Below are 15,191 nucleotides of genomic sequence, written 5' to 3' on the forward strand. Positions count from 1 at the left end.
AAGTGAAGGATGTGTCCTGGAAAAGGAGGATGCCTGGTCACCCTGAAAGTAGGAGCTTCAAGAAAAGTGAAGCAGATGACCCAATAAAAGCTCAAAACACTCATAGAAATAGGGGGAAATCCCTACTTCTCTCAGTCAGGCTCAAAATGGAGGACATACAAGAAAATGGAGGACCTGATGAAAGAAAAGCTCAAAACACTCCTAGATATGGACATTTCTGCTTCTGAGTCAGGCTCAGAGGGCCTTTTGGGATGCCTCCTGGGCAGAAGGTGGAAATGATGTCCTGGAAAAGGAGGCCCTCTGGTCACTCTGTGTCCACCGTGGTCAAGCACCCTGCTGCACTAAACCCTTTCAGGTCCGCCTCCCTCCTTCTGAGTCTCCAGGTCTTTTGAAGAAAGGTCCCCTCTGTCTAGCTCCAACCCCATTTGTGGCTCCCCACTGAGCCCTGTCTGAAAGACAGAAACTCCCAATTCAAATGACCTTTGCGCATGGACAGAGCACAGTCCTTTCCTTGCCAGGAGCAAGAGGACCAGAAGGAGAAGGTGCCGCAAAAAGAAACAAAAAGGAGGGCATGACAATGTCGCTTTGTCATGCTCAATATGGAGGACATGCAGGAAAAATGTTGGCCATGACCAAATCAAAGCTCAAAACATTCGTATAAATATAAATTCATGCTTCTCAGTCAGGTTCAAAATGGAGGGTCTATTGGAATTCCTCCTGGACAGAAGGTTGAAATGGAGGACGTGTCCTGGAAAAGTAGGATGTGTCTGGTCACCCTGGCCTCCTGCATTTGGGTAGACCTTCTTGACTCTGGGATCAAATATGAGGAATCACAATTTTTACGGGAACCTGACACATCATGGCCTAAATCCTAATGATTCATTCCAGCTGGAGTAGACCCACTGAATCAATTTATGTACACATCTACACTGTAGCAATAATGTAGGTTGAAACCACTTTAAGTGCTGTAGCACCAGCTCATGGAATCTTGGGATTGGTAGTTTTACAAAGTCTTTAGCCTTCTCTGCCAGAGTGCTGGTGCCTCATGAATCAACAAGTCTGAAGATTCAGGAGGATGGAGCTACGGCAGTTAAACTGCATTGTTTCTACAGTTTCTACATATTCAAACAAAAATTCACCAAACACTGATATCTTTATTGGCCTACCAAAATGCACAATATACTTGTTTCTATATATATAGGGGAAAGAGAGAGAGAGAGAGAGAATGTACTGTATGGCCCCATTCCCACTCACCTATTTGCACTGGGCAGATTTGGATTCCCCCCCCCCCCCATCCCTCCGGAAGCAAATGCCCACTAGAAATTTACCTCAATCAGGGTAATTTAACCCTGAATTCCATTGCAGCTCTTGTGGAGAGTTCACATTTGCAGAAATGGTTTAAAATGAAGGCGCCTTTGGTGTCAGTCAAATTCAGTTCCGCTTTTGTCACGGTGACATTTCCTACAGCAATTGGGCAATTGGATGTGTGCTTCCCCCTCCTTTTAAAAAAGACAAACTGGCGGCAGTATGCGCATATTTTGTCAAATTTAAAAACCTCCAGGTGTGTGTGTGTGTTGTGTATATTTGGGTCACTACAGATTATGGATCTTCCCCTGCCTTTGTTTTCAACCCCAATATGCAAGCTAATGCCATCTCTGCATCCTCCCTCCTTGCCACCTCAGAATGCCTCACATACATATACAACAACAACAACAACAATAATAATTAATTCCTCATCCTAAATGCCATCTTTGCATCCTTTGCTTTCCCCCAGCCACCCCCGAATTCCTTAAAGACAGTAGCAAAAGCATTCTGTGTCAATTTGCCAAATTGAAAGAGAAACATTTGTAACATTCGCATTGTAGCATTCGCATATAAACACACATTCTATTCCAGGAGCAAAATGAAAGGGAAATGTAGCACAAGCAGACACATTCTATCTATTTATGTATCACACTGTAGCAAAAAACATTCACATAGTATGTCAAATATATAAAAAATAAAAAGAGAAAAAGCTGCCTAGTGCGAGAGGGAGACTTGTTCCGTTCTGTGCCCTCCCTCTGACCTACTCTGAACTTGACCTTTTCTCCATCTCCTTCCTCTTGCTCCGTCAGTCACCTCATTGTCCTTTGCACCCTTCCTCCGGCTCCTTCATCCTCCTCCTCCTCTTCCTTCATGAAAGGAAGGAATGTTCTGCCCTCTGCCCTCCCTCTGACCTTATTCCCCTTCACCCTGCTCATTCTTCCTCCTCCTTCACGATTCTGCCCTTCATGGCCCCCTTCTTTCCCACAGCTTCTTCTTCCTCCTCCTTCCGATTCTGCCCTTCATGGCCCCCTTCTTTCCCCCGGCTCCTTCTTCCTCCTCCTTCATGATTCTGCCCTTCATAGCCCCTTCTTTCCCCCGGCTCCTTCCTCCTCCTCCTCCTCCTCCAGCCCAATGAAGGGGAGGAAAGTTCTGCCCTCTGTCCCTCTCTGACTTAAATCCCTCCCCTGAACTTGTCCCATATTCGCTGGACCCGTTTTTTTTCTTCAAAAGATACAGCTTTTACCCCGCTTTCAAAAGACCCGCACCAAGGGGCATTTGCCCCTGAACGGGTATGGAAGCCTCAGATTTGATTGTGGAAGCATCAGGTCCAATATGAATTTCCCATGGTTAATCCAGTTCTTGAACCGGGGTAAAAGGTAGTCTGAATGGCCCCTATATGAGGTATGGAAGCCAGCATGGTATGGTGGTTTAAAGTTGGACAACCACTCTGGAGACCAAGGTTCAAATTTCTGCTTAGCCATGGAAATCCACTAGGTGATCTTTGACAATCACACGCTCTCAGCCTCAGAGAAAGGCAAAGGCCAACTTCCTCTGAGGAAATCTTGCCAAGAAAACCCTATGATAGGTTTGCCTTAGGGTCAGCATAAGCTGGAAAAGACTTGAAGGCACACAACAACAGCAGCAATTCAAGACTGCATCAATAGAAGTATCATGTCTAGAGGGAAGTAATGGTGCCACTCTATTCTGCTTTGGTCAGGGCTCACCTGGAATATTGTGTCCAGTTCTGGGCACCACAATTCAAAAAGGATGTGGAGAGGTTGGAACGTGTCCAGAGGAGGGCCACCAAAATGGTGAAAGGTCTGGAAACCACAGAGTTGAGTATGTTTAGCCTGGAACAGAGACAGTTAAGAGGTGATATGATATCTCTGTTTAAGCATTTGAAAGGGTGTCATACTGAGGATAGAGCAAGCTTGTTTTCTGCTGCTCCAGAGAATAGGACACAGAACAATGGACAGAAGCTACAGGAAAAGAGATCCCACCTAAACATTAGGAAGAATGTCCTGACAGTAAGAACTGTTTGACAGTGGAACACACTCCCTCAGAGTGTGGTGGAGTCTCCTTCTCTGGAGGTCTTTAAACAGAGGCTGGATGGCCACCTGCCAGAGATGCTTTGGTTGAGAGTTCCTGCATGGCAGGGGGTTGGACTCGATGGCCCTTGTGGTCTTTATGGTGCACAGAACACCCGGCTGACCAATCAGAAGGCAGCTGAGGACCAGCCAATAGAATGTGGGCTGGGACTTTTAAAAAGATTCCGAGCTGACAGTTCAGAGTCAGTTGGAACTGAGACAGTTTAGAACTTCAGTTGGGGGTTTGGAATCCTGAGGGGTGGAGCTAGAGTGGAGTTGGGGAGACAGTTAGGATTATAGAGTGAGGGAACAATAAAGTCCAAGAGAGGACTGAGTTCTGATAGTTCCTGAGGGAATAGTTAGTTAAAGAACTGCTTTGTCCAGAGAGGGACAATATCAGTTTTGGGGAGTCTAGAGAAAAGAGACTCTGTGTAGCCAGACTCAAGAAGAGGAGTTTGGGTTATATAATTTCTTGAGGGAGATTATAGCCTGTGTGGCTGAGTTATTATTTGAAAGTAAAAACTAGACCTGTATATTTGTAACCAAAAGAAGACATAGTAATAACTTCCTGCCAAAGTTACCTTTGCTTATTCTGTTTCAAATTAAACGTTTATTCTTGTTTATCTATCCACTTGGCCTGGTTTTTGAAATCCATCCACGCTACTGACCATTAAAAACCCACAGGGGCGTTGGATAAAAAGAGGGAAAGCATTGTGAGGTGGTGGATAATCGTCACATAATTTGGTGGAAGTGGGGTGGGAAAATAAAAGTCCCAAGAGCCTGCCACATAAGAAAGGAGGTTTGTTGCAGTCTCTTCCAGCTCTGTGATTCTATGGAGTTTATCGCACGGGGGGAAATCCCGTGCAAAAACAGGGGTTTAAGTGGAGAAAAACCAGCAAAAGCAGGTTGATTTTCACACAACATCATTGTTAACTCGAACAGAAAGTGGAGGGAATGTAGACAAAAGCAGCTCCTTTTTACTTGCGGGATTTTCCGAAAGTAAAAAGGAGCAGCTTTTGTTTACTTTCCAACCGGGTTAACACAAGATTAACAACGATTTGTGTGAAAACCAACCTGCTTTTGCAGGGTTTTTTTCTACCTTTTAAATCCTGTTTTTGTACGGGATTTCCCCCATGTGATAAACTCCATAGAAATATTTATTTTATTTATTTATTCCCACCCCCCTTCCAGCCCCAAGCTTTTTCCTATGGGAAAGATGGAGATGTCCATTCCTTTCTCCTATTGAACAACGAGGCTGGGATACAGTAACACAGTGTCAGAGAATGTGCTTTGCATGAAGAAGATCCCAGTTGCCTGTGGTAGCTGCTGGGGCAGAAGGCAACAGAGGGTCAACAGAACCATAGCAATGGGATCAATCTGGATTTTAGGATATGGAGTTGAGACTGCCATGGTTGCCTTAGCTGATGATCTTCATCTGGGCATCGACAGGGATAGTGTGACCCTGTTGGTGCTGCTGGACCTGTCAGTGTCTTTTAACGCAATTGATCATGGCATTATCTTGGAACGCCTGAGAGAGTTAGGAATTGGAGGCAATACACTACAGTGGTTCCGTTCCTTCCTCTTGGGCTGATTCCAGAGGTTGATGCTTGGGGACAGTTTCTCATCTGAAAAGGAGCTTACTTGTGGTGTCCCTCAAGGCACCATCCTGTCCCCGATGCTATGATATACATACATACATATATATATATATATATATATATATATATATATATATGTGAAGCCATGAAGCCACTGGGGGAGATCGTCCGGAGACATGGGGTGGAGTGTTATTAGTACGCTGATGACACCCAGATATATTTCTCCATGTCTTGGTCTACAGCTTTGAGCTCAGATGCTGTCTTTCCTTTCAATGAACGTCTTAAAGTGGTAATGGACTGGATGAGGAAAAACAGATTAAAACTGAATCCAGACAAAATGGAGGTACTTACAGTACGGGCCTCTAACCCAGGTATTTTCATACAACCCCCAGTCCTAGATGGGGTCACACTCTTCTCAAAGGACTGTATTTTCAGTCTGGGGGTGTTCCTACACCCGTTGCTGCAGATGACAAATCAGGTAAATGCAACAGGAGTGCTTATTAACAGCTTCGGCTGATACGCCAGCTGCATCCTTTCCTGGATGTGAGGGACCTAGAAATTGTGGTGCAGGCACTGGTAACCTCATGACTTGATTTCTGTAATGCACTCTACATGAGTTTACCTTTTTGCCTAGTTCAGAAACCTCAGTTAGTGCAGAACATGGCAGCCAGATTGGTTTCTGGTAAAGCCAGAAATGATCACATAACACCTATTTTAAAATTGCTTCACTGGCTGCCCATTAGTTTCCAGGCGCAGTACAAGGTGTTGGTTATGACTTGTAAAGTCCTAAATGGCTTGGGTCCAACCTATCTTTGGGACCGCCTCCTTCCATATAATCCACCCAGTGCACTCAGGTCCTCAGGGAAACCTAGGCTGTCTGCAACCACCCAGAAGACCTTTTTGGCTACCACTCCCAGATTATGGAACAGCCTGCTGGAGGAGATGGACAGCTTTTAAAATCTCTTGTTTCTCTTCCGGCAGGCCTTTCCTGAATAGATTACCAGATCGCGGATACTGAGATTTGGGATTGTACAGTTTTAACTTGTAAGCTACCCCAGTTGTCTCAGGCAGAGAGGCGGGATATAAATAAAAATTTTATTATTATTTATTTTTAAACAGAGGCACATGAATTTTAAGATCATGACTGCAATGTGTGAAGGGAAGGAATCCACATAGCTACATGAAAATGCTCTTTCAGACTTGCGGTCTTCTATTCTAGTGGACGAAGAATCAGATGGTTTTGGTTCATGAGAACAGTGGAAGAAGGAATTCTCATAACATTGTCATTGTCGTCGTCATCATCATCATCATCCATTGTAACCTACTGAGAAAGGGGAAGAAGGGATATCTGCATAGGGGGTTGAATTGTCATCATCCACACAGCCACATAGAAGCATATTTGGAACCATATTTTTGAAGAAGCCATAGTCTACACAGAGAAGGTAACAAAATGAAATTACTTTAAACTTATGGATGCAAAATAGTGTGTGTGTGTGATCATACTTTCCAAGCTAGAATCCACTCATCTCACAGTTACTCCAAGCAGAAATCCATGCATACGACAATCATTCTGGGATCCATCTGATGAAGCTTTAATGGACAAACCTCTCTAGCAAGGTTTAGTTTCTGACATATCCTAGCAGGGCTGGGAAGCTTCTGGCAGGCAACCAAAGCAGTGCTGGTCCACATGGCATTTGATGTTTGAAAAGACTCTGTTTTTTCAAAATTGGATTTTAGGATTCTGTTAGGAGTTCTTACAGATCATTTTAATATGATTTTTTTTAAAAAAATCTCAGTATTGTTTTAATTGTTTTTATTTGTTCATTGTCTCAGGAGTCCTTGTGGGCTGGAAGGCAATACAGAAATATTATAAACAAACAAACAAACAAACAAATAAGGCTAATCTCTATCCTTTGGGAGGGTGGCTTCTGGAAGCTTTTGACCATTCTTTACCTTTCCATTTGCTACTGAGGTCAGACAGAACAAGGGGTTTCCTCCAATGTAAAGTCGAAGGCTTTCATGGCTGGCATCCATAGTTTTTTTTGTGGGTTTTTCGGGCTATGTGGCCATACACATACAAATCACTCCTGCATTCCCAGGCTCACACGGTATATATACACCCAATTTTTCCAGGCAAAGCATACTCTGAAGATGCTAGCCACAGATGCTGGTGAAACGTCAGAAAGAAACTCTGCTAGAACATGGCCACATAGCCTGAAAAACCCACAAAAAACTATGGTTCCCTCTAACTCTTAATTTTGAAGTAAACATGGAATATAGTCCCACAAAACTATGGCTGTCATCAGGAGGGTGACTATGAGGCAGCTTTCAGAGGTGCACTCAAAGATACCATTAGAGCAGAGGCAAAATCTTCCTCCAGCCACTGATAAAGACCCCTGTGGATGGAGCAAGGAGCAGCCTTTGCTCTCCTTCTCACTCAACCTACAACCAACTTACGTTGTCCCATAAAATTCAACAGACCCAGGATGCCATCAAGAAGCACTTCTTGGAAACAACAAAGTTCACAAAACCCTACATACACACATGGGAAGAATAAATGAGGGTCATACTAGGCTTTCCTGTTCCACTTCATGTCAGCTGCTATGGTGGACCAGGTAGTTGAAACTGAACTTCTATTAGGTTCTGTGCCTGCCTGCATTTAATAATACTTGACATCCTGTTGGACATAAGTCTAATTTAGGCTGCATATGTATGTTTATAATCAGTATGGATGGCAAAATTTCGCTCTGCCATCCATGCTGACCCGTTGTGCTCTTAATCTGCTGTCATCATGCCAAGGCAATGCACCCTACCCTCCCATGTCTTTGGGTGGCCAGGGAATGATGGAGGTGTCCAGAAATGGAAGAAAATTACCATAATAAACCAACCTGGTGAAGGGTGGAGATCCATTCAAGGGTGGTTAACATAACAATAAGTAAACATTAGGGGAAACTATGATGTGACATTGATTGATCAACATTTAACATTTCATCTAAAATATATTAAAAGTTTGGATACCATAACAGTAAATAGGTCCCTTAATGGCTCTGCAATGTACAGTGGATTATTTAATTTGTGGAGAAAAGTGTCACCAATAGATGGCAATGTTTAACAACATACTTCTTCACTTGCAGCATCTGAAGTGGAATATATGTTACTGATCCTTAATAAACTGGTATCATATTCAGGGTGGCTCTGCTGGCCATGCAGCAAAATACAACAAAATCCAAAACCCACAAAACAAGTAACTTATCAAGGGAAGTTACTTTTATAATAATAATAATATTTTTTTATTTATATTGCCCTGCCTCTCCCTGCAGATCGAGGTGGGGTTACAACCCAGTAAAAACATACAATACAATGAATAAAACACAACAATTCCAATAAATACATCATATCAGCAATAGCAGTGTCACTTAGAGATAGCTTATCATTTTACAGTGGTTTTTACAGAGAATCATCCTCAAGGATTTATGGGTGAATATACTAAACAAGTTCATATGGGTAGGCCATTATGTTGCTAATGGAACTGAAATGTTATTGTTGTTTAACTGTCATCAAGTTGACTTTGACTTATGGTGACACTATAATTGTTGTCTGCCTTCAAGTCATTATGTAAGGCAAACCTATCACAGGGTTGACTGGGGCTGAGAGTGTGTGACTCGCACAAGGTTACCCAGTGGGTTTCCATGATCCAACCCTGATCTCCACAGTTATAGTCCAATGCTCAAATTACTGCATCATGCTGGCTCTCTGGGGACCGCATTACCTGTCTTTTATTCCATCTAACATCATTTGTCCCTGGTCCCCACATGGCCAAGAAAGAAAGTGGCCTCTGCCTACATTGAGATCCCTCCAGATCATCTTAACTGACAACAGAGTAACATCTGAGACATACTGGAGGCGTACCTGTAAGACACTTAATGTAGAGACCTTATCACACTAGCGAAATCCCATTCAGAAATGGGATATAAATTAGATTTAAATTTTAAAAAACCCACAACTGCAGGAAGTTTATTACACGATATTCCTGCAAACATATGAAATAATGCGAAAATAAACCAAAGGTAAAATGGAGGAAAATGGCAGCTTTTTACTTTCAGGAAGTAAAATGATGATGATGAGTATTTGTCTGCTACTTTCCCCAAAAAACTGGGACTCAGAATGGCTTACAATTAAAAGAATAGTACAATTAAAAACACATAAAAGTAATATCTTTGCCTGATGAAAAAACCAGTGAAGCTTCCAAATAATAATATTATAATAATAAATATTTATTTATATCCCGCCTCTTCCACTTTGAGGATCGAGGAGATAACAGCAAAGTTAATACAATATACAACAATAAAAACAACAAGCCCCACAAGACCCCGACCCAACCCTCCCTCCCAACTATAAAATTAAACAGTAAAACATGGTTAAAAAGTACATAATAATACATCAAAATTAAAAAACAAACCACAAATAATAAAAATAATAAAAAGAGGGGGATTCAATTGGTTCTGGACATTATCAATCGGGGAAGGCCTGCCAGAAGAGAAAGGTTTTTGTTGCCTTTTTAAAAGCTTTGAGTGAGGATAATTGGCGAATCTCTTCCGGCAGGTCATTCCAAGTTTTTGGAGTGGTGACAGAGAAGGACCACCGGGAGGTCACCGCCAATCTGGTCTTTCTAGCTTGTAAGAGGTTTTTCCCAGAGGATCGGAGTGTACGGGAAGGATTGTATGGGAGGAGGCGTTCCTTCAAGTAGACTGGACCCAGGCCATGTAGGGCTTTATAGGTGATAACCAACACCTTGTACTGGGTCTGGAAGCTAATAGGCAGCCAAAGAAGTGATTTTAAAATAGGTGTAATACGGTCAAACTTGGATTTTCCGGCGACCAGTCTGGCTGCCATGTTTTGTATCAATTGAAGCTTCTGGACGTGGCACAAAGGTTGCCCCATGTAGAGCGCATTACAGAAATCAAGGCGAGAGGTTACTAGAACATGTACAACCGTTTCTAGGTCCCGCTGCTCCAGGTAGGGGCACAACTGGCGTATCAGCCAAAGCTGATAACAGGCACTCTTGGCTGTTGCATCAATCTGAGAAGACAGTTGAAGTGACGAATCGAGGAGCACTCCCAAGCTGCGGACACAGTCTTTCAGGGGAAGTGTGACCCCATCTAGAACTGGCGAACCTATCTCCATACCCGGATTGGGGTTACCTATCACGAGTACCTCCATTTTATTTGGATTCAGCTTAAGTCTATTTTCCCTCATCCAATCCATTACCAACTTCAGGCAGTCATTCAGGGGGGAGATGCCCTCCTTGGTCACTGAAACAGTCCGAGACATAGAGAAATAAATTTGGGTGTCATCAGCGTACTGATAACACCCCGTCCCCGCCCCATGTCTCCAGATTATCTCACCCAGTGGCTTCATGTAAATGTTAAACAGCATGGGGGACAGAATGGCACCCTGAGGGACGCCAGATGTCAGCTCTCTCTTAGAGGAGCAGCTGTCCAAAGCTTGCATGATATGGTTTTTGTATTTGGTTGGCCAATAAAAAAGTATCACTGTTTTGTGTATTTTGTGTTTTGTTGTATTTTAATGAACTGGCAATCTCTAATAGTGACAAATGCATATTCCAGAATATGTTTGATATTCTTTTTTTTTTTTTTTTTGAAGTTTTATTAATTAAAAATTAGTACAATACAACAAATAAAGACAAAAAACAAAACATACATCACACAAAAACATAAATAACCTACATACCTATGTACACTAAACACTAAACAAAGACTTACCTAACTTCCTCCGCTGTACTAACTGTTACGTGTTAAGAAAAATTAATAATTTTACATACTATTATCGTATTGTATCCGAATAGCTTAGGAAACTTACTCTTTGTTCATAAACACCTTACTGTCATACCCCTTCTAGTTTCCATAAATTAGATGTAAACTACATCAGGATTCAACAATATACTACTACATATCTGGACTTATCTGAAAACAGAAAACAGCAAACTCCAACTTCATTAAGTTGTCAAATTTAAGCCTGTTTGATATTCTGACATGGCTCCACCTGGCTATGATGCTTGGCAAGGAACTTAGAATTCATTGTCACAGAACAATAGTAGTATAGTTCAGGGGAGTGAACTAGAGTTCTCTGAGGAGAAAAATCAAAGAGGCTCACTAAATCACAATTCTCAGGATTCCACAGAATGGAGTCATGGCAGTTAAAATTGGAATCAAACTGAAATAACTGAGGAGTTTATTACGCGAGAGGAATTTCTCTTAATTTCGAATGAAAAGAAAGTGGGGCTAGAAAACATTCACGTGAATTCACTAGTTCAGCGAATTTACATGAATTCGAATTGTGTTCAAACTGACTTCCCATTGCCCGAAAATAGCTTGCCAATGCCCAAAATTGTGTGTGATCACCTCTCACACAATAACGTGAAACCTCATGATTGTGTTCAGACTGACTTCTCATTGCCCGAAATTGCGTGTGGTAGTCCATCACACAATAACGTTAAATCCCATGATTGCATTCGGATTGCCATTGGATTATACTTCCAATTTCCCTTGTCAGATAAACCCTTGAGTAATGTGGATACCCTTTTGCTGGCACACTTGGGCAGTTTCAGATGGATGGCTCACCATTCTACCAGAAACTGTGTATTTATTCTGTCTTTCCTACTTTAAGGGAAGAGAAAACAGTGTATTAACAAAGGAAAGAGATTGGCAGAAGTTGAAGATGACGATGTCTAAACCATCATCTAAACTTCCACACATGAATGAAAGCAAGTGCACAATAAAAAGCTTCATCAAGAAACCTCATGTCAAAGCTTGCTTGGTTTGTATTTGTATGCCCATATGTTTATTTATATAAACCTCATAATTTTTTCTCAGAGCCTGGAAAGTTTAAAACTAGATTCTAATGTAAAAACTGACCATATTCACTGGAATCAAGGCTTTAAAGTGGACATTTATATCAGGTCAAGTGAAAGCCTTTTGGGACTATCCTTAGCTCACAAAATGAAGGATATTAGCTTTTCAGGGCAAAAAAAAAAATGAGTAAAATTATGTATTTCTAATTTAAAATAGAATAATAAACACAAAAGCTTTTCATCAGGAGCCCTGGTGGTGCAGTGGTTAAATGTCAGTACTGCAGCCACTCATTCACAAACCACAAGGTTGTGAATTCGATCCCAGCCAGGGGCTCAGGGTTGACTCAGCCTGGCATTCTTCCGAGATCGCTAAAATGAGCACCCAGCTTGTTGGAGGCAATTAGCTTGCAGTTGTAAACCATTTAGAGACTGCTCAGTGTGGTATGAAGCAGTATATAAATGAAGTTGCTATTGCTATTCCATTAGTATTCATTGGGGAAATAATGGTTTTCTCATATATATGTACACACACACATACACATACCCATTTATGAGTGATAAAAAGTAAACCGACAACCTTTCACTATAGTCAAGTTTCTCTCTCTCCAGATACAGTTGTAGCTAGGATACCAGGTTTCATTTGGACACTGCATTATGAATACATGAAGAACAAGTCCTTGAACCTTGGTGTGAATCCCATCCTCCACAAACAGTCACTGAAACTGAAAATGTTCCTTTTCCCCATGCACTTGAGTAAAGAGTACAGTCCCAAGCTTTGGAAGATAGTATATAACAGAAGGTACACACAAAAGTACAGGCCAGCTGCACCACTAGATAGGGTCAAACTGAACAATAAAGGAATAAATACTATTCTTTACAACTAACTTGTCCTCTGCCCCAATGGGATTTCATTATGGATACGTACTGCAGCAATCAAAGTGCAATTGGATTGTAAATTAAGCAATCCAATTATAAATTAAGAAATCAGATTGTTAATTACCTTTCAGTGAAGTCATTTACCATTCAGTGAAATACAATGCAAAATATACAGTTGAGGACGATCACATGCTATGACAAACAGACATCTTTCACTGCTTGGGGAAACACACTTTCAAAAATATACTAAGGATATTGATTAGTTTAGGTGATGCATACCTCTAAAGTGGGCCAAAATCGGATCAAAGCCACACTCCAGAGCTAAAAACTGGAGCAAAAGAACCCAGGATAGCCTAGCTTAGCGTGGAAGATGCGCATCTTTGTGTCTGCATATGAATACCACAACATGAGTGCAGGACTGTGGCAAAGAGAAGAAATGAAAGTGCACCAACTCCAATGGATTTAATTACAACATACACAAATCAGACAGTCCAACAGGGGGGCATGGGGTGAAGGGGGCATTTAGGGAGGTCCTCCATGATGGTGTTTTGCCAATGTATCACTCACACACCAATGTACACACATGCAACAGTGTAACTGTTCAAAGGGATGGCCATCCAATGGGATGGCATCTGGGTGAACATGGGAGGTACTTGGGGGTCATCGCTGGTGTGTTTATGTGATGGTATGTATGTATGGTGGGGAGGCAACAAAAGAAATTACCCAGTGGCATGGCTTGACACTATGCTGTGTGGATGGACCATGCACTTTCGGCCCACCTTGGGAGTGGGCCGTGTAGGTGGCAGATTTTTGACTCATTTTGGAAAAAAGCATAAGATAAAGCAGAGAATAGGACACAGAACAATGGATGCAAAGTACAGGAAAAGAGAATCTACATCAACATTAGGAGGAACGACCTGACAGTAGGAACTGTTCAACAGTGGAATATGCTCCCTCAGAGAGTGGCGGAGTCTCCTTCTTTGGAGGTCTTTAAACAGAGGCTGGATAGTAATCTGTCAGAGATACTTTGATTGTGTGTTCCTGCATGGCAGAATGGGGTTGGACTGGATGGCCCTTCCAACTCTATGGTTCTATGATTTTATCAGGACGTGAGGAAGAGAAGGTAATGCAGATGAAACAATGGCAAGAGATGTTGGGTAAACAGGAGAGAAAGAGGTAGGTAAAAAGGAGATTTTCCCTCAGTGCGTTAATCATGTATCCAGAGGACTGTGCATGTGTATGTCAAATAGTTAATATGATATGTGACGAAATAGTAGTTGTGTATATGCTAGGAGAGACAGGAGAGTAATTTGCATGCATTTTGTTTCCTCTTTCCTCTATACTCTAAAATTTGTTGTGCAGGTCTTTTAGCAGTAACTAGCTTCAACTGGTCTGTCCATTTCAAGTGTACACTACAAAACCTTTTAAAACATCACCTGTCCAGTCTAGAAAATGTTTTGAAAACACTAAAAGCTTTTGCCATGTTTTTCTATACAACAGACTCTACAAGGTGATACGTTTGCACTGGGCAACTGATTTCCCCAATGAAATTAGAATCATTAGTTGGTTGTGAAAATTCTTTAGTATTTCTATTTTCTTGGCTTGTATGTGAATGTTTAATCAATAGTAAAGCAGATCTTTTAAAAGGGATTTTTCTCCCCAGTTTAATACATCCACAGTAGACAGAAACTTTTTATTACAGCCTGTATAACTGTAGGGAAGAGTTGGAATGAGGAAGACATTTTCTTAGATGAAGCTTGTTAGGCAGGAAGGGGAGGGGGGAAGACACTTGCTGAAATGTCCACTTTTATACCATTTTTGAAGAATCAGGAACCCTATTCGTTTTTATGTTGTGTTACCAGTGCTTAGGAATGGAGTGTGGCTTTGGCGCGACCTCCGGACTCTGAGGACCCATGCATAATTTAAATAGCATACCTCCAAAGAGACCCGAAGCAGCTTTATTTTGGCAGTCTGTAACAGGCCATAGAATCATAGAATAAGTTACCCAAAGAATAAGATGTGGAAGAGATGGTATCACATAAATTATAAGAGTTGGAGAATCACTGTCTGTCAGGAATGATGATAAAATAAAATTATTTTTAGGAATAATCCTATAGTATTGTGCTAAGATATTGGATAAAGACATTATTAATGCCAGAATGAAAAATTATAAACCATATCAATTTATAATGAAATTAGATTAAACAAGTCCACTCTCGCTTATGCGAGGGATCTGTTCTGGACCCATCCTTCCCCCGCGTAAAGCAAAATGCACATATGCTCAAGCCCCATTTGATAGAATGGGGCTTGGACCTGCTGTGCGGCTGTGTGCGTGCTCACCATTGCTTTTAAGGGCAGATGGTTTCAGCGTAAGATGAACACGGCCTATAATGAGCCCATGTATGGCACAGGCTCACTGTATTGAGACTTCCTTTCAGAACACTTTCTCTCCCA

This window comes from Sceloporus undulatus, chromosome 1, assembly GCF_019175285.1.
Source record: "Sceloporus undulatus isolate JIND9_A2432 ecotype Alabama chromosome 1, SceUnd_v1.1, whole genome shotgun sequence".
NCBI lineage: Eukaryota > Metazoa > Chordata > Lepidosauria > Squamata > Phrynosomatidae > Sceloporus > Sceloporus undulatus.